The sequence below is a fragment of the Lipotes vexillifer genome, unplaced genomic scaffold (genome assembly GCF_000442215.2).
Source record: "Lipotes vexillifer unplaced genomic scaffold, Lipotes_vexillifer_v1.1 scaffold1272, whole genome shotgun sequence".
Taxonomy (NCBI): domain Eukaryota; kingdom Metazoa; phylum Chordata; class Mammalia; order Artiodactyla; family Lipotidae; genus Lipotes; species Lipotes vexillifer.
Window position 1 is genome coordinate 252,897 of NW_006779909.1, and position 24,719 is coordinate 277,615.

At 38.3% G+C, this 24,719-nt stretch overlaps 1 protein-coding gene across 1 annotated transcript in view; it reads right to left on the reverse strand.

Annotated features, from left to right (window-relative positions):
• Nucleotides 1-24,719, reverse strand: part of RBM47 (RNA binding motif protein 47) — a 221,160-nt gene that overhangs the window by 32,165 nt on the left and 164,276 nt on the right. The window contains exon 4 of the mRNA XM_007453037.1: nt 5,004-5,127. The gene's annotated coding sequence lies outside the window, so the exon portion shown is untranslated. The remainder of the gene's footprint in view (nt 1-5,003; nt 5,128-24,719) is intronic.

The following is a 24,719-nucleotide window of genomic DNA, read 5'->3' on the forward strand; positions in this document are numbered from 1 at the left end:
TCTTTCCCTCTGCTGCCAAGTATATGTACATATAACACACACACACACACACACACTCCCTTTTTTCTTCTCAGCCTAAAATGCTATCTACCTCTGCTGTTCTTTTTTTTTTTTTAACATCTTCATTGGAGTATATTTGCTTGACAATGGTGTGTTAGTTTCTGCTTTATAACAAAGTGGATCAGCTACACATATACATATATCCCCATAGCTCCTCCCTCTTGCGTCTCCCTCCCACGCTCCCTATCCCACCCCTCACATCAGCCAGAACAGCCATCATCAAAAAATCTACAAACAATAAATGCTGGAGAGGGTGTGGAGAAAAGGGAACCCTCTTCCACTGTTGGTGGGAATGTAAATTGATACAGCCACTATGGAGAACAGTAAGGAGGTTCCTTAAAAAACTAAAAATAGAACTACCATATGACCAAGCAATCCCACTACTGGGCATATACCCTGAGAAAACCATAATTCAAAAAGAGTCATGTACCACAATGTCCACTGCACCTCTGCTGTTCTTTTATTGGGGATTTCATCAAGCATGTTTGCATCAAAATGCTTGCTGATCCTGGCCACTGCCTCACAGCTCTCACTGCTATATCCTAGTTATAGGAGCTGAGCCTGCTGGGCTGTCAGTTCCCCAATTGCTTCAGCTTTCTCTCATCTGTCTGTTGGGAAACCACCAAAAGCCTACACGAGAAAGAAAAGTGAGTAAGGATGAGCATACATGTGAATATGTGTGCCAGTTGCTTAACTGACACACATCTTCACTTGAGACATGATGGGATTGAAAAGTACCTCTTTAGAAGGAAGCCTGGCCCTTACCATACACCATATACAAAAATTGGCTCACAGTGGATCAAAGACCTAATATAAGAGTTAAAACTATAAAACTCTTAGAAGAAAATATAGAGGAAAAACTTCATGACATTGGATTTGGCATTGATTTCTATGACACCAAAAGCACAGGCAACAAAAGAAAAAAATAGATAAATTGGGCTACATCAAAATGAAAACTTTTGTGTATCAAAGAACACTGTAAGCAGAATGAAAAGGCAACCCATGGAACAGGAGAAAATAATTTCTCAAAATATTAAGGAATTAATATCCAGAGTATACAAAGAACCCCTACAATTCAACAATAAAAAAGCAAACCAACCAATTTAAAAATTGGCAAAGGGTTAAATAGGCAATTCTCCAAAGATGATACACAAATAGCTAATAAGCATAAGATGCTCAACATCACTAATCATTAGGAAGATGCAAATCAAAACCACAATAATATACCACTTCATACCTGTTGGGATGTCTATGATTTCAAATAAAACAGAAATAAGTGTTGGCAGGAATGTGGAGAAATTGAAACCCTTGTGCATTGTTGGTGGGAATACAAAATGGTGCAGCTGCTGTGGAAAACAGTATGGTAGATCCTCAAAAACTTAAACATAGAATTATCACATGATCCACCTGTTCCACTACTGCGTTTATACTCAAAAGAACTGAAAACAGGGATTCAAACAGATATTAGTACCACCCATGATCACAGCAGTATTATTCACATAGCCCAAAGGTGGAAATAACCCATATGTTCATCAATGCGTGAATGGATAAACAAAATGTAGTATATATACAAAATAGAAAATTATTCAGCCTTATAAAGGCAGGAAATTCTGGCACATGCTACAACATGTATGAACCATGAAAATATTATGCTAAGTGAAACATGCCAGACCCAAAAGGACAAATATTGTATAATTCCTCTTATATGAGATACCTGGAGTAGTCAAATTTATAGAGACAGAAAATAGAGTGGTGGTTGCCAGGAGCTGGTGAGAGGGAGGAATGGAGAGTTATTGTTTAATGGGTACAAAGTTTCAGTACAGGAAGATGAGAAAGTTCTAGAGATGGATGGTGGTGATATTTGCACAACAATGGGAATGTATTTAATGTCTCTGAACTGTACACCTAAAAATGGTTAAAATGGTAAATTTTATGTTATGCATATTTTACCACACACACAAAAAAAAGAGTCATGGAAAACCAGCAGAGTTAATATATGGAATGTAAGGGAGGAAGGAATGCAGATTTTTAAGAGAAAGTGGGAAAATGATTAGACAAATGATGTCCTAGGTTTTGCAGCTTTTTTCTTCATATTTACGATTCAAATTGCAAAGAGAGGCAAATGATCAATATACTGGCTTTTCAACTGAGACTTTTCAAGTGTGTGAAATCTAGTCAAAAAGTGTCCTTGTTCCAAGATTAAGATTAGAGCTAGTCTAAGGTATTATTACAAATCCTTCATGCTTTTAGATTTTGGAAGTTGTTCCAACATATATGTAACTTTTTTTTCTGAGTACAGAACAAACCGGTATTACAAAGTGGCACAAAATCTGAGTAGAAAGGAATCCAGCAAATATTTATGAAGTATCTACTGTGTGTTAAAGTGCAAGGGACAGTCTAGGTCAAAGACAGAGCAATGGCCAGTGGCAGACTTTCTTGCCAAAGTTTGGGCCCAGTCTCCTTGACATTGCTCAGTGTATCTCAGTAGTTGAGTCAGACAATTTTAACATTTCTGGTAGATGTAAGTGGTAATGGCGAAGGATAGCTAAATATTCATAAGCTTATTTACTCCTTAAACCTGTTTGGTGTGTTCCAAAGTTTGAAAATCTGATTAAACTTCATGAACAGTACCAGTACTAGGACAGACTTTCAGTGTATGGGTGGTGAGGATGATGATTAGACAGAACTCATCTGTAGAAACAATCACTTTAAAATCCTAGTAATGACTCTCCGAATTTCTGTGAAGCCCACTGACCATTCCTTTGCTTTGGGGGTCCTCGGCCTTTGCTATTTTATCTATTACTTATGAATTATAGATGTTAGAGCTAAAAGAAACCTTAGAGGCCATCTTGAAGGATTTTCCTATTACTTTACTTTTACATTTAAAAATATGATTAACTTGAAATTTTTTCCTAGTGTTTAACGCAGGGAAACTTTTTTTCTCCTAAAGAACTGGTGTGCTTTCACTGTGGGATAATGGAAATTATACAACACATCATGTTGTTCAAAGTTTAGATATCTTTATTGCTGTTTTCACTACTTTGTGTACTCACATATTTTTACTAAAAACCACCTCAGACACTCTTTAGATATAGACAAATTCAACCTCTCACTTTAAAGAAGAAGAAACAGGTCTTGAGAAGTTAAGTGACCTATCCAAGGTTAAGTATTTTTGTTTGCTGTTTGTCTGCACTCACCAACTGAATTAAGCTTCTCGTAGACAGAGAAAAGCTCTTTTGTTCCCCGGAAGCACATAGTACAGAAATGAACACAAGCAGTCGTAATAAATGCCAAGAGAATGAATGCAAGCCTCATAGGTGCTTTCCCCCATGAACAGATCTGAGAGATCAAGGTGGATGCAGTGTCGACTGGATGATGCTGTCTTCTACATCAGAGACCTGGTGTTGGTTAAGGCTGGGCTGGGTCAGGGGGAGGGAACAGGCTTATACTTCCTGAGCTTCTGTAGAAATATTTATAATTTTACATCTTCTCAACGTGATAGAATTCAATCTGTACATGTGTGTAGTGGTATGAACATTGTCGTATATAATAGGTGGGGATGGGAAGGCAAATATAATTTGGTACATTTTTGGAGGATAGTTTGACAACATCAAGAGCTTTACAGTAGTCATTAAAAGCAGTTCCTCTCATTAATTCCATTTATAGAAATTTACCCCAAGAAAATAATTGGAGACATGAGTAAAATTTATAGTCAGGTATATTCACTACTGTGGTATTTATAGCATAATGTAATGAACGTAATATCATGTATTTATATGTGATGTAACAAACAATGTTCAACAGTATGGAAATGGCTATAAAAATTACAGCATAGTTGTAGGCTAGAATACTTATTTCATGTTCTCAACTCTGTTAACCTTGTTAAAAAATATTTTAGAATACATATGAAATATTTTTTAAAGCTTTAAAAGGACTAAATATACTATAATGTTAACTGTGGTTACCTTTTGATTGTGGGATTATAAGTGATTTTATGTTATTCTTTAATTTCCAAGTTTCCTTTAATTAATATGCTTTCAGAAAAAGAAAAAAATATATATAATTAAAACAATTTTAGCTCTCTGAGTCCCTGAATCCAGAACCCAGCCTAGAGGATATGAAAAGGAACTTCGGGGGGGCATGGGGAGTTGCTGGGCAATCAGTGTCACCAGTAGCCCCTCCCTAACACACAGGGATCTACTGCCTCTACCTTTCAAAGCTAAGTGAGGGCCGTGTCTGTGGCCGGGAGGGCTGCCCATCCAAGGTTCTGGGTGAAGCTGATACGAGCAGCCTCTTTCTTCTATGCCCCCATCCCTGCCATAGCATACATAGGATTATCACCCACAGAATAATAATACCTTCTGTCTGTGCAGAATTATATAGTTGTCACAGTATATTTACATATGTTGTAATTCATTGGATTGCCATGATTTGGAGAGTCTAACATAACAGTAGTTATTTTTACCTTATATGACAGGTGAGGAAACAGAAATTAGAGAAGGCACAAGGACTGTTCGAGAACATACCAGTATCTTCTATGGCTTGTTGTACAAAGGACCCTTCCTTGCATCCAAAATTTCGAAAGACAACTCTGATTGAAATACCCTTGATCTTTTTTTTTTTTTTTTTTTTTTTTTTTTGGTGAGGGAGACATTTATAAGCAATACACATTTTTCCTTAATTCCTAAGATCCTCACACATCAGCAGCAGTAGTTTTTCCTCTTGGGCCACAAAGATGTAAACAACAAAGAAATAAGGATTTTATATTGTCAGTTCAAAATGACTTACCAAATGACTTATCAAGTTGTATGTACCACTAACGTTGCGACATAAACATACAACGGGTACACATTGTCTATACAACAGACATCTTGGTTCATAAGAATGAAAATTTAATGTTTTCCTTAAGTGAAGAAGAAAAGGACACCAGCGGAGGTACTTACCAAAAGCCACAATTTTAATTTGTCTGGTCCTTTACACAATGTTGAATAAGAATATGCAAGGAGATTCAGGCAGCTTCCTTGGGATTTCTCAGTTCAATTTGTGGAGCGCCCTTTGAGGCAAATCCTAAGAGGTAAAAAAAAAAAAAATTGCTAGGAATGTTTTCTATTTGAATATAATTTTCGTATGTGCACTACGAATTTGGGGCCATTTTCTTCAAAAAATGAACTACTATTACTAATTAACATAGTCTCTACAAACCAAGAAATGCAACCCTTTATTCCTCCTCCTATCCTTGAAAAGACAGGGAACAGTAATAAGAAAATGACCAATTTCTTCCTTTGTTTTATTTTCCCCTCTGTCTTATTTATCCGTACTCCCCCGCCACTGACTCCAAAATGCAGAACACAATGTTTAGGAATGAATACACATGTAGCTTATATTTTATGCTTATAGATTCACAAAAAGAAGAGGTGGCGCTCTTTACAGAGATGATACTATCTAGCTCATGGACTCCCCCTGTCCCATTTGGGGGCTTATGCCACACATCACTATGGATCATCACATTCTTGCCTGCTGAATCCAAAGAGGGTCTCAAAAACCACTGAAACAAGCGCTCCAGCCAACCACTACCAACTGATTAGAAGTGGTATAAAAGCAACTTGTTATTCTGCTCTAAAATGAATAGTTAAGACTCTTTTGAGGATGTTCTTTGCATGGAGTACTATAAAAAGTAGGATTTGGGATCCTAGAATAATCTTAAAAGTCATGATATAGAAATCATTCAGATTATGAAACTTAAGTTCAAGATAAGGGTATTTTGGATGAGACGTTAAAATATATCCTAAGCACAAAACTTTTACCTGTATTTCATATCTGAAAATATAATCTACCAAACTTCAGGAATATTCTCTCCTCACTATGGAGAGCTCTCATTAAGCCATCTGAAGATCCAGATGATTTCCACGATTCAATATGGCACAGTGGCTGCAACACCAGACTCGGAGCACCTAGAAGACTGGGATTTTAACTCTAGTTCTGCCATGCCTTGTTCTGTGTTCTCAGGCAAATTATTTTACCTCGCTGAGCCAAAGTTTGCTCCCCTGAAGAAATAAAAGAGTTGGATTACCAGTAGTTTTCAAACTGATTTTTTAATATTTGTTTTGTTTTCCTTCGTTTTTTTAGGTGCAGCGTCCTTTCTTCCACCAAAAATTTACCTAGATGCAGAAACAAACTGATAAAACAGGGGCTGGCTAAACTGGTGGTTGGGGCTGATATGGGGAAGCATCTCCACCCATTCTGCTCCATCATCCACAGGGGCTGTATGGAAACACCATAGGATCTTTAGGACCACAGAGCACAATTTGGAACCTGCCAATTAAATGGCCTCTAGGGACTTCCCTGGTGGTCCAGTGGGTAAGAATCCGTGCTCCCAATGCAGGGGGCCTTGGTTAGATCCCTGGTCAAGGAACTAGATCCCACATGCATGCCTAAACTAAGAGTCTGCATGCCACAACTAAGAAGCCCGCATGCTGCAACGAAGATCCTGTGTGCTACAACTAAAATCTGGTGCAGCCAAAATAAATAAATAAATAAACAAACAAATAAATAAACGGCTTCTAAAGTCAGTTACAACTCCAAAATTATTCTGCCATAACTATCTCTATATTGCAATGACTGGCAAGGCATTCAACGGGATTCATAACTTTATGGGAACACAAGCAATAAAACTAAATCAGGGCTTCCCGGGCTTCCCTGGTGGCGCAGTGGTTAAGAATCCGCCTGCCAATGCAGGGGACACGGGTTCGAGCCCTGGTCTGGGAAGATCCCACATGCCATGGAGTGGAGCAACTAAGCCCATGTGCCACAACTACTGAGCCTGCAAGCCACAACTACTGAGCCCACGTGCCACAAATACTGAGGCCGCACGCCTAGAGCCTGTGCTCCGCAACAAGAGAAGCCACTGCAATGAGAAGCCCGAGCACCACAACAAGGAGTAGCCCCCGCTCGCCACAACTAGAGAAAGCCCGCGCGCAGCAACGAAGACGCAACGAAGCCAAAAGTAAATAAATTTAAAAAATTAAAAAAACAAAAAACTAAATCATACTCCAATAAAGATGTTAAAAAAAAAAAACTAAATCATGAGCTGGCTTTAATCCTTATTACCAATGATCTACTAAAAAAAAAAAAAAAAAAAGCCACACCCTCAAATAAATCATAGAGTAATTGCTGTTAAACTCTGTATATCTCAAAGCATATAATCCTCACCCTCGTCTGTGAGGTTGATTTTCTAAATGCTACATGCTGGATAATACCTAATGATCAGCATCACAGTGTTTGATAAATAAAAATAAATGTGCAAATTACACAAGCCATGTCCTGAAATTAATTCTACCCTGTCAAGGCAACAGAATAAAATGTAGACTCCTGCACTATTCATTTACTAGTTAAGTGAATCCAGACAAATTTATTCAACTTTTCTGAGCCTCAGTCTCCACATCCATAAAGTGGAGCTAATTCCTTGCAGGACTGCATGGAGAACAGAGAAAATACTTGTAAAGCACCAGTCCTGGCACATATTTGTGCAGAATTGTAAGTTTTCTCTCTATAATGGCAAATTTTTTCCTTTGAGAAATAATATCATGGTAATGGACATGTAAACTCTATGAATTGGAAGCAAATTATTAATATATAAATGAAATTATAGGTTTTATATAGTTTTGTGCTAAATCTTAATGATGGGAAGAATTATTATTCAGGTGCCTTTCACAGCTATTCAAGTAACAGAAAATTTCCCCCAAATAAAACACTTCGGACTATTTGTTTCCAGAAAAATCCGATTTTCCAGAATGGCTCCAAACATAACCCATTTCGTAAATATTTTAATATTATTTTGTCATAAAAATCTTCAAGCGAAACCCACATGCTACTTTCTTCCCGTGGCTTCACACTCCTCCTGACACAAAATTGGGTGTCTCGGGGCACCCTGTTTGAGACGTCGATCTCTAGTACAAATCCTCCATTTTACTGTGGAGGAAACTGTCTTACTGAAGGTCATGTAAAATTTGTGGGGAAGTTCTTAGAGAAAAGAATTATTTCCAGACATAAACTGGGTTAATTAATTCATTCCAACCCCTCACCCACTCCTCGTTGTGCGAAAAAGCTATGGATATTGTCCATTATATCATGAAGCCTTCCGGAAGACCAACTGGGGAAATTTTCTTAGATTCCAGTAGAAGAAAAAGCTGTTCTGAGCAGAACACTGGTTTGTTTTCAATTTTCCAGGCATGTGAATCTCAAGAGTTACTCATGGGTCCTTCTTCAGCAAATGGTGGGATCTGAGGTCAATCGTTTGTTGGACTTATGATGCCTGTGGCATCATCTTAATTTGCCTACCCTGATTTTTTTACCCTCTCTTTTTTATTTTGTCTACCATGTGTATTTTTGAAAGCTGTTCAAATCCACTTTTGCAATGAGGCAGGGTGTAAATAAGTATGTGAAATTAATAAATGTATTGTTTCCCAAAGGATGTTCCAATCTAATATCAAGTTCCATGTCACATTCTGCTTCTCTCAACTCTCACGCAAAAACCGAGGCTAAAAATGACTTTCTCACCCTGACTCCTCCACCAACAAATGAGAATTCTGTTCTTAAAAACAAATCCTGGGCTTCCCTCATGGCGCAGTGGTTGAGAGTCTGCCTGCCGGTGCGGGGGACATGGGTTTGTGCCCTGGTCCGGGAAGATCCCACACGCCGCGGAGCGGCTGGGCCCGTGAGCCATGGCCCCTGAGCCTGCGCGACCGGAGCCTGTGCTCCGCAGCGGGAGAGGCCACAACAGTGAGAGGCCCGCGTACCGCAAAACAACAACAACAACAACAACAACAAAAAACAAATCCTTTCTAAAGATAAACCAGTTGCCCACACCCAGGGACGCCAGTACACGGGCCTAAAGCTACCGGGAGACTACCAGGACAACAGTCTAGTAACAGAGTTCTGGTTCTCGCTCTGCCACCAGTAGTGTGAGACCACCCGTACGCCACCTAACTTTTTGGCCTCAGCATCCTCCCCGGTATACTGAAGCTGCTATTAACACCACATGTGAGAGTCGTTACAAGGATAAAATGAGACACTACATTTGAATGCATCATGTAAACTGCCAACCATCAACTCCGGCCTGGATGCCTGCAGTAGTATCCCAGCTGACTTCACCCATCCACTCTTGCCTGCTGCAAGCAATCTGGCTCTCAAGACAGAGTGACCTTTTAAAAACACACAATTTGATCACGTCACCCTCCTGCTTAAACCTCTACACTCTCTTCCACTGCCCTTAGAATAAAATCAGTATTCCTAGTAAGGGGTATAAGGAAGACTGGCTGCTCCCTCCAGCCTCATCTTGTGTCACTTCCCCCTTAACACTTGCTGTCCCCAGTGCCTTAAACCCTCACCAATGCTCCTACCTAGCCAGCTTGTTCTCATCCTTACACGTCACTCCTCAGAGGTCATCCCTGGAGCCCCTCAAAACATTCCTGAAACATCATATAATCCCTCACAGCACTTCTCATAACACTGGCTTGAAGCTCATGAAATTGCTGTTTGGGGGGACAAAAACGGTAGAATATTGGCAACTTTATATGGTTTAATCTTACAGTAGTTGGTATAATGGCAGTCTTCTCCAGGCAAGTGTAAACTTGCCCGGGGCAGAATCTAGATCTGACTCATTACTATAATCCCAGTGTCCCACACACAATCCTAGGACAGGAGTAGGTGCTTCATACTTTAATTAGTGTGAGGGATTGTTACTACTTTTTTAATGCTAAGCACATAATTTATATATTGTCATTGGCAGTATCACGTTTTTATGCAAATGCCACTTCTGTGTTGCATAGGAATAAAATGAAGAAATAGAACACAGAAAATCACTTTTTTAAGATTTTCATTTCTGGTGTTTCTGGAAAGAAAGAATGAATTCTAGTAAGTATAATACATAGCATCGGGGATAGAATTTAGCCCACTGGTATGGCATCATTTATGGATTTTTTCTTTTTTAACTCAAATGTTTCTCACCAAAGGGCAGAAGGAAAACAACTCTCCTTTAAAGGAAACCAGATGATTTGGATTTATCTTTTTTTACAGCTTTTGCCATGTGACAGCAAATCAATTGGGGGGAAAACTAGCATATAAAAGAGTGCTAGACTTGAAACCGAGGAATTTAAAAATACACTTTCCCATGATATTCAAAAAGAATGCATCTAAAACATTCCCAGATCGCCTTACCCAACTATGCCTTATCTTGTGTCCCTCCTGAATTGAACAGAGGAAAGACCAAGTCTAAACAAGTTGGGATGATGTACAGGGTAGGGGAGGCTTGTGCACAAAGCATGTAACTTTATTAATAACAGCTAATATTCACAGAGTACTTATTATGCACCAGGCACCGTGCTAAGCATTTCGTGTACACTGTCTTATTTAATCATTACTTCAACCCCACAAAGCAAATTCTATGGTTATACTCATCCTGGAGATGAGGGAACTAAAGAGAGGGAGGCTGCCCATTTGCTCAGGTCCTTTAACTGTAAATGATGAAGCTGGGATTCAACCCCAGGAGGTCTGAGACCAGAATCTGTGCTCTTAATTATTCTGCTCTATGGAAGAATCCGATTGCTTCTACACCCCAGTCTGGAAGAGTGGAAAACTAAAATTTGTGTTATAACAAAAGTGACAAATTACTCTGTATGTATGTATTTTGCAGCTTCAGAGTCATTTATGAGAAGTCAAAACTGTGAATGGCAAACCCATGGATTTTCAAGGCCCAACATCTAAGAATTTTTTGAAGCGTCTCAATATTCAACTTTAAACAGTAAAAGATATTCTCAACTTGGGTTAGAAATAAAGATAGGAGTTTAACCTTTTAGATGAAAAGTAGAGAATGTTAGATACTCATAAATATCATAAGCTCAGAAATACCTCGTTACCCAATTTGTTCCCTAGATTCTTGAAAAGCTGGCACGTTTGGGGAAGTTTTTGAGAAATCAGAGACCCCATGAAAGGAGTAAACAGAGCCTGCAATTTCACTTTCTACGGTTGTCAATAATCTCTAATCATATCGTTCTTTCTTGCTAACATTTAATAAAATAATCTACCTCTTTTAGTAGCAAAGAAAACAAACACGCTAACATTCACATCAGAGAAATTATTTTTAAAATTAACGCAAGTTACTAATTCTTTACGCACAATTCACAGGTGGTGGTTATTGATATATCACTACCCACCCCCCCATCTTTGTGCATTGACATTTGACCCTTTTTATAATGTGCACCTTGTACCAGTGAAACCTAAGGCACCAGTTAGTTACTCATTAAACTTGGGTGCCAAGGGCTGACTTGTACAAATTATGCTGTTAACTGCAAGGCCTGGCCTGTGTGCAGAAGTGGAAAAAGCAATCATCATAGCTGTGAAATTCTGTCATATCGGCAGAACTGAACTACAAATTGCAGCAATTCGTGCCTGACCTCTGATCTGTGAAGTTAGTCTAAACCTTTGAACCTCAGCTTGGAATTGAGAAACAGCATTTACTTGTACCAGAGAAGATGGCTGCTGTGAATAGTTAACTCCATGACTGGTGCTTGATCTACATCCACCTCCCCCAAAGAGTCAACCACAGCAAGAGACTTATGAGGGAGATCTCGAGAGTAAACTTCTCATAAAGTGGCATTATGAACAAATCTAATATAAGTAGAAAATTTCAGGATGCAAGTCTTTTAAAGGAGCATATAAAAATAATTTTTGAAAAGGGGAGAATCTGAGATAACTGAAATCACTGGGCATTTATACCTAGTGATAATGTGCACTAAAAAAATTCTCTTTACAAGTTAAACAAAAATAGAGTTTTAACTAAACACTAAAATTAACTCTGCTCAATATTCTGCACCAACCTAAATGAGAAAAGAATTTGAAAAAGAACAGATACATGTATAACTGAATCATTTTGCTGTACACCTGAAACTAACACGTTGTTAATCAACTATAGTCCAATATAAAATAAAAATTAAAAAAAATTTTTACCAGATGGTACCATCTCTCATATTATATTTTTAAACAAATATATTATCTAATTTCTGTTAGAAATTTACAGCTTTTAAAGCCCATATTAAGCCATTAAGCAATCATGGGAAACCAGTTAAACTTTTCTTTGAACTCAAACTTACCTTCTGATACTACACATTAGATGTAGGCTAATGAATAAGTATAATAATATATGTTTTTTTTATGCATACATTTTGTCGCAACATTGATTCATCATACTTTATTCATAATGAAGAGGGTTTTTCTTTTCAGGATTAGCTTCAAATGCTATCCAAATCGCTCCATTTCCAGGTAGAAAGAAGCGAATAAAGATTCTTTATCTCTGGTTTCTTTGAGTTAATATTAGAACAAATCTAAACAGCACATAAAATATAACTAAGCTATTCGTTCTAATAAAAGTGAAACTAATTTATGTAGTCTTTAAAGTATATAAACCTACACTTAACTAATTCCATTTTATAAAGTTTACTATTGGCTTGAAAAAATGATTGATACAAGACAGTCTATATCTTATACCAGCAATTTACTCAGAGGAAAAGTCATTATCACTAACTTCTGTGCAGTAACTCTCAAAAGCTAATTCCATTAATTTCTTATCTTTCCTTACCACATGTCACTTAAAATTTCTTCTTTAACGACTGACTCTGAAATGACTTTGGAAATAAATGTGGACATTATTGATAAATTCCTGCTTTTTGTCCCATAATTAAAATAGCAGCAATCTATGAAAACATGACTTTTTTTTCCCACCTAGTTTTTTCAAGTTTGTTAAAGTGAAGAGATGCTAGACAAACTAATTAAAAAAAAAAAATGTTCTTAGCTTAGGAATTTCCGTTTTGCTGCTGGTAAGACAAACTGTGCAGCATTTGAAATTCTCACAAACTTCCTTTTCTTTTCTTTTCTTTTTTTTTGCCTTCAGTTAAAAACAAAACAGATCATTTGTTTATTCTACATGATCTAAATTACTTTAACCAACTCCTCTCTTCCAATTACAACAAATAAGGTGTTCCCTACCTTTCCAGTCTTGAAATCTGGATGCAACAGGCTAATGGTAACAAAAGCTTTCCTTAAGCAAACTTCGCTCCTGATCCAGGAACTGCGTAACTCTGTTATACATGGCACACCTCTCCTCATTGGTCAATGAGCTTTGGCCACTTAAATGCCTTGGGAGTCATTTGCTAAGGGCACCTGAAATGAACTTGAGTGGGTGGTACAGAAAGAAGGGAGGTGTTAAAATTGCCAGATACAAAATGCTCAACAGCAGCCTGAAAATTTAATAGCAAACCTACTGTAACAAATGGATCTGGGGAAGACCCAAGAAGACAAAAGCTCTGACATTTCATAGAGAAGGAAATTTAACTGAAATATTTTATTCATACACCAACACTGACTAAAAGGAAACAAATGATTTTTTTAAATTCACCTTCCTAGAAACAAGATGGATGTCCATTACGTTGTTCTGCTTGCTGCAGACAAAGAAAACAGTAATTATTACCTCACTTGAGTTGTTGAGTTCTAAACACTTTAGGTATGAACACACATATAAAGTGCTTAGAAAATTTCCTGGCATATAGAAAGTACTCAAAAAATACTACTATGATTTCTTAGAAATGTTCTATTTTTAGCAAATATTGTTTTTTTTCTTTTCATTGTATCTGGGGTAGGTAACTTGGAGTGAGTGCCCTTCATCTTTTCTACTAATCAGTACCAATAATTGGGTTTATGATAAGCCTGGCAGAAAAAAGATAGAGGCAAAAATTACACAAGAACTAAACCCTCATTTATTTTACTTCATCCATTTGGAACTGGAAATGGATTTATTGGTAAGAGGCAGAGAAAAATAGAAGGGACAGAGAAAGAAAAAGGAGTGGTAAAACATGATTCATGCATAAGAAAAACAGTCCGGACATAACAGTGGATCAGCAGGACCTGAAGCACTTAAGCAGGGTAAATACACTCCTCTTCAAGCAGTGAAGAGATGGAACCCACTCTGGGGGTTGAGTTTGTCAGTTCAGGCAGCTGGGAGACAAGGGGAGAAAGGGCCAGAAGATGGACTGAAGGAGGGTTCCTGAAAGCTAACCTGTGACATCTGGGACCACCTGAACCAGGATTAACATGAGCTCCACAGCGTACAAAGAGAGGAACAAATCTGAAACTCTTCCTAAAACAAACATTTCAAACTTGTGACCTCAAGTTTTCCCTTAGTTGTTCTGTAATTGCGAACCTTATTAAATCTCATAAACTTTAGCAATTTGAAGTAGCCAGGATGGGAAGTAAAAAGGCCAGAGTGACAAGAAAGTTTTAAATCTGTTTATCTACCTATGTTTTTTAAGAGAAACAGTTTTATTACTCCCAAATGAAATAATCTAAAGCTATCAGTAGTGACAAGAAAATTATCAGCAGGTTACTTAGTAAAGGGTCAAAATCCAGAACAAGTCTAAGATTATAATCATGTTAAATATTGTATAAAACTAAATTGCTAGGTTCTGATTAAAGGAAAATGGAAGCAATTTTTCAACGATACTAAGGCAGTGTTTCCAAAAAACTATTGACTTTAGACTAAATTCCTTTTGACTACAAAAGGAACCCAGAAAATCTGCCTTGTATATAAGAGTAATTGAGTTCATTATATAAGAATTTTTGTCAATTCTGGATGTGTGACATGCTTTAAGCATTAGGAAGAATATTTTTGGTTTGGAGGTTTGGTGTATGAATGGGTGTCGGTCAAGTGGGTGAGCACATGTGACAGAGAGAGAGAGAGAGAGAGAGAGAGAGAGAGAGAGAGAGGGAGGGAGAGAGAGAGAGAGAGTGTGTGTGTGTGTGTGTGTGTGTGTGTTTATGTGTGAATTCGTATACCAAACATTACCAAGAATGCAAAAACACAGGAAACAAACCAACTCAGGATGATAAATTTTAAGAGTAAGGTGGTAAGGACAGGGCAGCTTTTCACTGGATATCTAAAAGCAATAATTAAAACTACCGCCTGCCCTAAACAAAAAATGAGCAACTTCTCCCTACTTTTGCTTTGAACAGAGTTAATTTTAAAAATACATATATGGCACACATATATCTACGGTCCTGGCAAAAACAATGCACACAAGTTATTATAAATGCACACAATATAGACACGTATGCGAAAAAAGTAAAAGTCATCCCTTCTACTGGTAGTGACACTGACTCCTATTACATAGCCCTCGATGTAGGGAGATGTATCAGTATAAAAACTGTGTGTCAGTGGCATCAGAGCAGACACATGTTACATTTGCTGCCTTAACTTCTGATAGCTCTGGTGTGCCTTGGTCATCCCTGGAAGAGCATCCTTTGTTTTAACAAGGCAACTTTGTTTTTATAGTGAACTGACAGCAGGCAAATCTGAGATCTGAGACAGTAGAGGAAAAAAAAAAATATAGGTGCAAAACAGAAGCTTGAGACAAGATGAGCTCTAAGGTAGATCTGGAAAAAGGAATAAGAAGATTCAGACAGGCCTGGGAGAAGAGAAATTGGAGCATGAGTGAAGACCTGGTAATAAGCCAGGAAATTGTTATGTGGGCTATTTTAAATATAGGTAATATCTATTAAAGTCCCTTTTACATCCTACTAGGAGATCATTCTTTTTTATTTTCACTTACCTAAAGGCTTAAAGATATAGCTGATGTAAAGATCAAGTAAATGTGTCTTTGCTCTTTATTTAATAGTAGTATATAGTTTTCCAGAAGTAAATTTTACACTATGTATTTAGAATTTCAAAACCTTTGCTGAAATTGGGCATTGTATTAATACATGACTAAAGCATAAGAGGAAGAAACTGTACACACACACACACACACACACACACACACACACACACTGAGGTACTAGTCTTCATCTGAAAAAGTGTCGATTACTGGCACTGATGCCATATATCTGTATTGGTGGTGTCAGCAACAATAGTTGGTCATGACACTAACTAACCAACATTGGAAAAGTGAGTTCAAAGAGATGAAGGCATGCAGGTATACATATGAGAGTCCTCCTAAAGAATGTATGTGATAAACAGAACCCACCAGAAGAATGGCAATATTATAAAAGGATTAATGCCTCCAAGACAGCTTTTGGTTTCCACATACACGCTACATATACATGCCTTGGCCTCAGCTGCATGCGTTGTTAACATCCCTTTACCTGCTCTCTTCCACCACTGCTTTAGACCAAAAAGTCTTTTTCTACTTTTATGTTTTCTCTTTCGGTTAATTTGTTAAATATCCCATTAACGGTATCAACAGGAAGAATTAAATAATGGACATTGCCATATCTGGGCTGACGAGTTTATCTTATCTGGACATCAGAAAAGGATCCGAGGGCTTTCATCTAAAATTTTTAAATGGTATCTTCTCAACTGGTACAATTGCTTTAACGAGTAAAATTATAATAACTAATATTTGTGTATTTCGTTCACTCAATCAATATTATCAAGTACCTTCTAAGTGGCAGGCACTGTTCTAGGTACTGGGGCTATAACAGTAAGCAAAACAGACAAAAATCCCTGCCCTCATGAACGCTATAGTCTCATCGGGGGAGACAGACATTGAATGAATAGATCAGTAAAATATATAGTATGTTAGATTATGAAGGAGCTAAAGAGAAGAAACAGCAGGGAAGGAAAATGTGTGTGTGTGGCCAGAGCGGCGGGGGACCATCCTGCACGGTCCCTGTCTTACAAGGGAAAGTATATTTATTATTACTTATTATAAAAATTGAGCTTGGAATCCATTAGATGTCTAGTGGGATACACTCTTAAAGCATATACCTACCCTCATTTAAATCATATGTCAAGTACTTCCTGCTTACATAGTATAGCTATTTAATGTGGACATAGGCAAGGCAGCAGACATCTTAAATACAGTAGTAAGAGCCAGGTACACGGTATTACGGAAAGGAACCCAAGAGAGAATTAAGTGCTTTGGGATGATTGTTTTTTGGGGTTTTTTTTGGTACGCGGGCCTCTCACTGTTGTGGCCTCTCCCGTTGCGGAGCACAGGCTCCGGACGCGCAGGCTCAACGGCCATGGCTCACAGGCCCAGCTGCTCCGCGGCATGTGGGATCTTCCCGGACTGGGGCACAAACCCATGTCCCCTGCATCGGCAGGCGAACTCTCAACCACTGTGCCACCAGGGAAGCCCCAGGGATGATTGTTTTGAAGTAAAACGAATTTTCCCCTCCTTTCTCAGGTTAGCAGGAACTTCAGAGGGTTTAAATTGGCCAGGCTGGGCTGCAGTGGGATCTCCTCTCACCCTTACTCTAGCTCACCCCCTTCGCCCCTATTTAATCACAGTCTTTAGCTTCACCCTTACTGGGGATATGCGGGACTGAGTCCCTACTTCTTGGAAACGTTCATCATGACAGGGAACACTGACTCAAGAAGAGAGAGGTGGGCATGGATCAGGTCTACTAACTTTTTTTTTCAGAATCTAGGGTTCCAGCATCAGCACTGCATGAGTTAATCCAGAAGCTTTACAATATTATATGTTAATTATGCCTGTACTACAGAGCTTGTCTCTAACTTCTCAAAGTGACAGAGAGATTTACCCAATAAAGTATAACCCTATGCCATATCCAACCAACTCCTTCCTTCCCAAGCTTTACTCAAGCCAGGGATACTTTTTTTTTTACTTTAAAATTTATATTTGTCACAAAAGCAGTCCTTCTTGTGTTCTCCACCTTCCTGTGTCACAGGCAGACATGAGGAGACCACAGACTTCAAGCACCCATGTTTATTACATACAACACTGACAAGGGTACATTTGGGGAAGCAGCCAATGAAGAGGCACAAAGCAGAATCATCACCTAAATTTCCTAACTTTTACTTAAACTCATCACCTCCATCTATAATAAAATCACAGTAGCTAACTTCTCTCTATGGCCCTTGTCAGACACAAGGCACGGTTACTAAGTGCTTCACATATATTAACACATGCATCCCTCATAAATATATCTTGCAGTAGGTACTAGTAATGTCTCCATTTCACAGATGAGTAATCTAAGGCATAAGAAATAGAGTAACTTGATCAAGACAAAGAGCTAGCAAATAGTGGATGAGGATTTGAACCCAGGCACTCTGGCTCTCAGAGATCACATTTTACCACATCTAGATAAGTAATCTTCCTTCCTCCCTCCCTCTCCTTTCTTTCCTCTTAATTACCTACCTCTCTAGCTACCTACCCACCCTTGACCTTGCTGCTCTGAGCCTGCCAGTGACAGGCATTTCTGTACTTACAGAAAACCTTTGGAACATTTGGGGGTGGGGATGGGGGCCTCACCTCGAGGCTGTGCAAGATCTTAGTTCCCCGACCAGGGATGGAACCTGCATCCTCGGGGGTGGAAGCGTGGAGTCCTAACCACTGGACCGCCAGGGACTCCCTCTGGAGTAAGATGGTATCTTTGAAGCCAGGGAGGAAAACCTTTAATGCTCGGTGAGTAAAATGATAATTTATAAAAGTCACAGAATCTAATTTAAATCTAAAGACAATTCGCTCCCTACACTCTTCCTCTATCTTAGGCAGCACTCTTCATTAATTCTTAGAAAGCTGTTAGATTTTAAAGTGATCCCTTTCTGCCCCTCTACCATAGCAAACTGTAGTGTCTCATAATTACCAGCCTTTACCCTTATATATCCTGTTGTAGTTTGAACAGACTCTTTATTTTTAAAAGAGGAAGTACAGAATAAATATTGAATGCAAGTGGAGAGGAGATATCCATTACAAAGTCATAAATAATGTGTAAAATCCAAGCCCTGTGTCCCACATTTGCTAGAGAAAAGTCATAATGTAAAAGGTAGACTGCCCCCGCCACGCCCCCAATGAGCAATCAGGATAATGAGAGCTCAGGAAGTGTGTGATCTTGAAAAGTATTATGTAAGTTTTGCTCTTTAATAATTAAATGGTGTTTTACTAATTTCCTCTAAATTACCACAGAAATCCCCTACCATTCTGGATTTACCAAGTACTGTGCTTTTCCATCCAAACGTATTTATTTTCAATAATATCCTGGGATGTACTCAAGCACAGGGGGAGAAAGCAGTCAAAGATCTGGACCCTGACGTGGACTCCATTAACTAGGAGCTAATAATCTTTTTGGAGAGATAATTAAATGTCAAACAATTAAAACATATAAAATACCGGGTGAAACACAGCATCACCTGCTGTGCAGGCACTAAGTGCTATAGAGTCAGGTAGGGAGTGTTATCAAATTGACCAAAGTCCACGGGCAAAAGCTTCCTGCCAGAGATGCCAGTAGGCTGCATTCTGATTTACAGTCATATTAGGTTACTAACACGGCAATCACAAACCTCACAACTTTAAAACATGCACTTCTCTGAATCTCTTTACTTTGTGATTAAAAAGAAAAAAGAAACTTCTTTCCTGAAGAATTTTTTTTATTTCAAGAATTGGGTATTATCAACATTGGCATTAACCTTAAACATAATATATTTTATAAATATAATACCTTAATCAACCAAGGAATTGAATATTGTCTGGGGCTTGAATGGCTGTCAAGGTACTAAATAAGTTATGTTGTCTTTAACAGACTGTGAACATTTTTTTTTTTTTAAAAGAAGCTCTTACTTTTTGAGAATATAGAAGTAGATATTGTAAAGAAAAAAAATTTTTTTAATATGGAAATAATAGAAACTGTACAAAAAAGAATCAAGCAGATTAAAACTTTAGCTGCTGTAGATCTATAAACACTGGTTAAGTCATTAATTAGAAACACGAGGACATCTTTAAAAGATCAACTGCAAGGCTGATTAGATAGAATGCTAAAATTAGCAAAGAATGTATGTTCAAGAAAAAGGACAAGGGCTTCCCTGGTGGCACAGTAGTTGAGAGTCTGCCTGCCGATGCAGGGGACACAGGTTCGTGCCCTGGTCCAGGAAGATCCCACATGCCGCGGAGCGGCTAGGCCCGTGAGCCATGGCCGCTGAGCCTGCGCGTCCGGAGCCCGTGCTCCGCAACGGGAGAGGCCACAACAGTGAGAGGCCTGCGTACCGCAAAAAAAAAAAAAAAAAAAAAAAAAAAAAAAAAAAAAAAAAAAAAAAAAAAAAAAAAAAAAAAAAAAAAAAAAAAAAAAAAAAAAAAAAAAAAAAAAAAAAAAAAAAAAAAAAAAAAAAAAAAAAAGGAAAAGGACAACATAAAATAGTACTGAAGCAAACAGTTTAGACATGATAAACTTAATTTTCTATGAGCAAATGGTAACTTCTCAAGACACTCAATTTTGAATTGGTTATATGAGTCATTTGATCATTCAACAAATGGTTACTGGTCATCAACTGTCTTTGTTCTAGACCCTGAAGATAAAGTGGTGACCAAGACAGACGAGATCCTTCCTGTTATACTGGGGAAACATAATGAACAAGCAAATATATATGTTTTGGGGAGGGGGCATAGTGACAAATGCTGTGAGGAAGAATAAAGCAGAGTTAGGAGGAAAAAATGGAGGCTGTCCTTTTTTTCTCAAGGAAAGATTGCAGTGAGGGAGGAAGCTTGGGGTATCTGAAGAATAGCAAGAAAAGAAGAGTGATGCTGAAGTAGGGTGAGCAGAGCAAACAGGGGTCAGATGAAGGGCTTATAGGCAAGGAATTTGATTCTGTTGGGCTTAATGGAGGATTCTGAGCAGAAAAATGATGAGATCTGATTTTCTTTTTCTTAAGATCACTCTGGTGTAGAAAAGAGATCCCAGGCATGCAAAGGAGGAGAGATGGGCTGGAGGCTGTTCTGGTCATCCAGGGATGGGATGATGGTGGCTTACACTAGCTTGGTGACCCTGGGGTTGTGAGAAGGGAAGTTGACTTTGAGTAGTATCATAAAGGCAGGGTGGACAGAGCTGGTTAATGGATGACCTGTGGGATGGCAGTGTCCAGGATGACTCACATTTCAGCCTGAGCAGCCAGGAGAAGGATGGTGCCATAATACTGTGTCAGTAATATGGGGCAAAACGTTTTTCATGGCACAGCATTCAGTCATAAGCAGTAAAAGCACAAATATATAGTGTGAGTGCTGTTAACCATCAGGTAGCACTTTGGAATATTATTTTTTAAAATCTAGGTTTGAGCCAACCAACACCCTCAGTCCTTAACTTCATTGCTAAATTGTATTGTGCATAAACTCTGCAGTCCTCTCCATTTCTAGTTTTCTCTGGTAGTTTTATGGTTCTTTAATTCAAAAGAATGTACACACTATGGAAAACAGATTTCAGGGCCAAGAAACAAAAAATATACAAAATATAGTCTCAGCAACCTCCATTATTAAAAGCAATAAACTACACATTTAAGAGACACACTGGGTGGGTGGGAGAGAGGGTATACAAAAGATCCATACCCTTGGAAACTGCCAAATTTGAGGGAAATACAGACTTGCGTAAACAAGAGCCTGCCTGGAAAGCTTGAGAAGCTCCCGAGGCCTGGTGGAGGTGGAGGTGGAGGACCATAGTGAGTGGGCGCCTCCCTCACTTACCGTCTGGCCTTCATCTCCACCCAGCCCCCAGCCCTTTGAGTTTCCTGCTCTTTGTCTATTCCATACTCTTTCCATGTTGGGCTTCATGATCCCACACTTACTTAGTTCCCCTCATGACTATGGTCTGCTTTGGAAGATCTACATCACTTGGCCTTTACTTTCTGTTCTTCCACTTGAAACAATATTCTACAATCTCTTTAGATGTCTTGTATGCTAATAATATTAAATATGCCAATTAATATACTTATATGCATAGCATATGTATTTTAATCTCTCACTTCTAGGAATTACAAATGACTCTCAAACCCAACAAAATGTTCAGCCTCATTGGTAAGCAAATAAATGTAAATAAAGGCAAGAAATATATTTAAAATATCACTTTTAACCAACAAAATTAGCAAATATTTTTAATGAATAGTGCTAAAATGTCACGCTTCAGTAAGACAAATATAAACTGATCAAAACTTTCCTTAAAAAAACCAAAAACTTGGGCTTCCCTGGTGGCGCAGTGGTTGAGAGTCCGCCTGCCGATGCAGGGGATACGGGTTCGTGCCCCAGTCCAGGAAGATCCCACATGCTGCGGAGCGGCTGGGCCCGTGAGCCATGGCTGCTGAGCCTGCGCGTCCGGAGCCTGTGCTCCGCAACGCGATAGGCCACAAAAGTGAGAGGCCCGCGTACCGCAAACAAACAAACTATAATATATATGAAGAGCCTTGAAAATGTTCATTCTTTTCACTTGGCAATTATATCGTTAAGATCTATCCTAAAGAAATAATAAAAATGAAGTTTTCATACAAAGATGCTTATCTCAGAATTCTTTATAATAAATTTTGAAATTATCCAAATGCTTCACCCTTGAGGAAATAAATGGTTAAATAAATGGTGGTACAGAAGCCACTAAAAATTATATTATTTGTTCATTCACTAAAAATTACATTTATGAAGAATTTTAATGCCATGAATGAAGGTTTATGACATGTGAGATAAACAAAATAGTACAGAAAACGTATGTATAGTGTGAGCTCAACTGATACTATAGAAATAAAAACTAGAAAAATATTACAAAATATTGAATGCGGTTGTCTCTGGATAGTAAGAATATTGGTGATTTAAGTTTTTCTCTTTATGTTCTTCTATTTTAACATTATACATGTCTATCTTCAGCATAACTTTGGTTATCAGAAAAATTAAAACGACTTGATAAAATAATCTCTTGTTTTAGCTCCCTTCTCTCCTTTTCAGCCCATCATTAAGTTCTTAATGCCAGTTATTTTCCTTTCCTTTCTTACCAGTTTAGCTCAACACTAACCATGCACAACCTCTTTGCTTCTCTCCTTTAGCCGCTTTCCCTGCTAACCATCCTGAAAGCAGTAGGAAGAATCATCTACCTTAAGTGTGCCTGGGATCACATTACTCCCATGAAGGCAATTTGATGTGATCCTGGTCATCCATAACATTACGAGCTTTTTGTTCATGAACTGCAAATCTCTGTTTGACTTGTGACTACAAACCACTGCATAATTTCCCTTTGTTCCTCTCAACCTCGACAGACACACAACCACATACAAAATCCCCAACTACCTTTCTACTTCCTATGTCCGAACAGATCCTTGTTTTCTTTTACAATTCTCCTCCAGAATCATCTTCCTCAGAAAGGCTTCTTATCCACGTATCTGCCTTTCTCCAGATGACTTTACTGCCACATTGCTTCAGCGTTCCTTTTTTAATACAGTTGACAATTGTGTGTTTGTCATTTGCAATCAGACTTGGAAATCGATGAGAATTCCTGTTTCATCACAGCACGGCATAAACTAAAATTCCACATTTGAAACTTAAAACTTATACACAAAGTTTAAGACTTTCTCTCGGTTTTGTTGTTGTTGTTGTTCATTTACATAGTTGTCATATTTGCATGACAAGCTGATACCATCTTACAAAATATATCATATCCAAGCCATTTGCTTTCAACCTCTCTCCCTGCCAAGGACATACACAGAAAACGTATGTATAGTGTGATCTCAACTAAGACTATAGAAATTCACTAACTTGGGTGCTTAACAATTGCTCTTGATAAGAATTCCAAACTATTGGTAAAATACTTTTGACTTACAATATGGAGCCATAAATCATAATAAGAAAACTCAGGGACTCCCTGGTGGTCCAGTGGTAAAGAATCTGCTTTACAAGGCAGGGGACGCAGGCTCGATCCCTGGTCAGGGAACTAAGATCCCACGTGCCACGGGACAGCTAAGCCCCCGAGCCACAACTACTGAGCTTGCACGCCTCAACTAGAGAGCCTGCATGCTGCAAACTACAGAGCCCAGGCACCCTGGAGCCCACGCGCCACAACTAGAGAAGAGAAAACCCACACGCAACAACTAGAGAGAAGCCCACGCACTGAAACGAGAGATTCCACAGGCCGCAACAAAGACCCAACGCGGCTAAAACTAAATTAAATAAATAAATAATAATTTTAAAAAAGGAATAGTAAGAGTATTCAAGTATAGTAAGAGTATACATGTATGTGCCTCTGCTGTTCTCCTACCATATTCGTTTCAGGTTTCCAATTTGAAATCCATATGTGTCCTTGACACGTCAGTGCTTTGAGAAGCACCTCATTTCTCCGGCTTTGTTTTACAGAAAAGGAAACCAAAAAAATGGCAGTGGAGCAAATTATTAACACAGTATGTCTTCAGAAATGCCAAAACTGAAATTATCAGTCCCAGAGTTAGTTCCAAGTGAAACTATGGAAACATTTATATGAAAATCACTTTGATCTGAAGTGTTAATGAAAATGTTAGTGTCGATCATGACTCCTTATAATTACTCAAATGGACAATTTTTTAAATTGGAAAAAACACATTACTGTGAAAACATACTTTTATGACGAGGAACTCGACACATCCCTCAAACTTAAAAGCACGTGATTAACAATAAGTGCTTATTAAATTTCTTTTGAGTGACTGTCACTAAAAGTACAAAATAGTAATAATAATAATTAATTGAAGAAATAGAATACCATTAATGGTACTTAGTTCTCTTTCAGAAATGAAGAATTAAAAAATTATGATATAAGAAATCTCCATTTTAGATTCTTTATATGCACATACCTATGTGCCAAAAGACACATCAGTTAATAGTTGAACT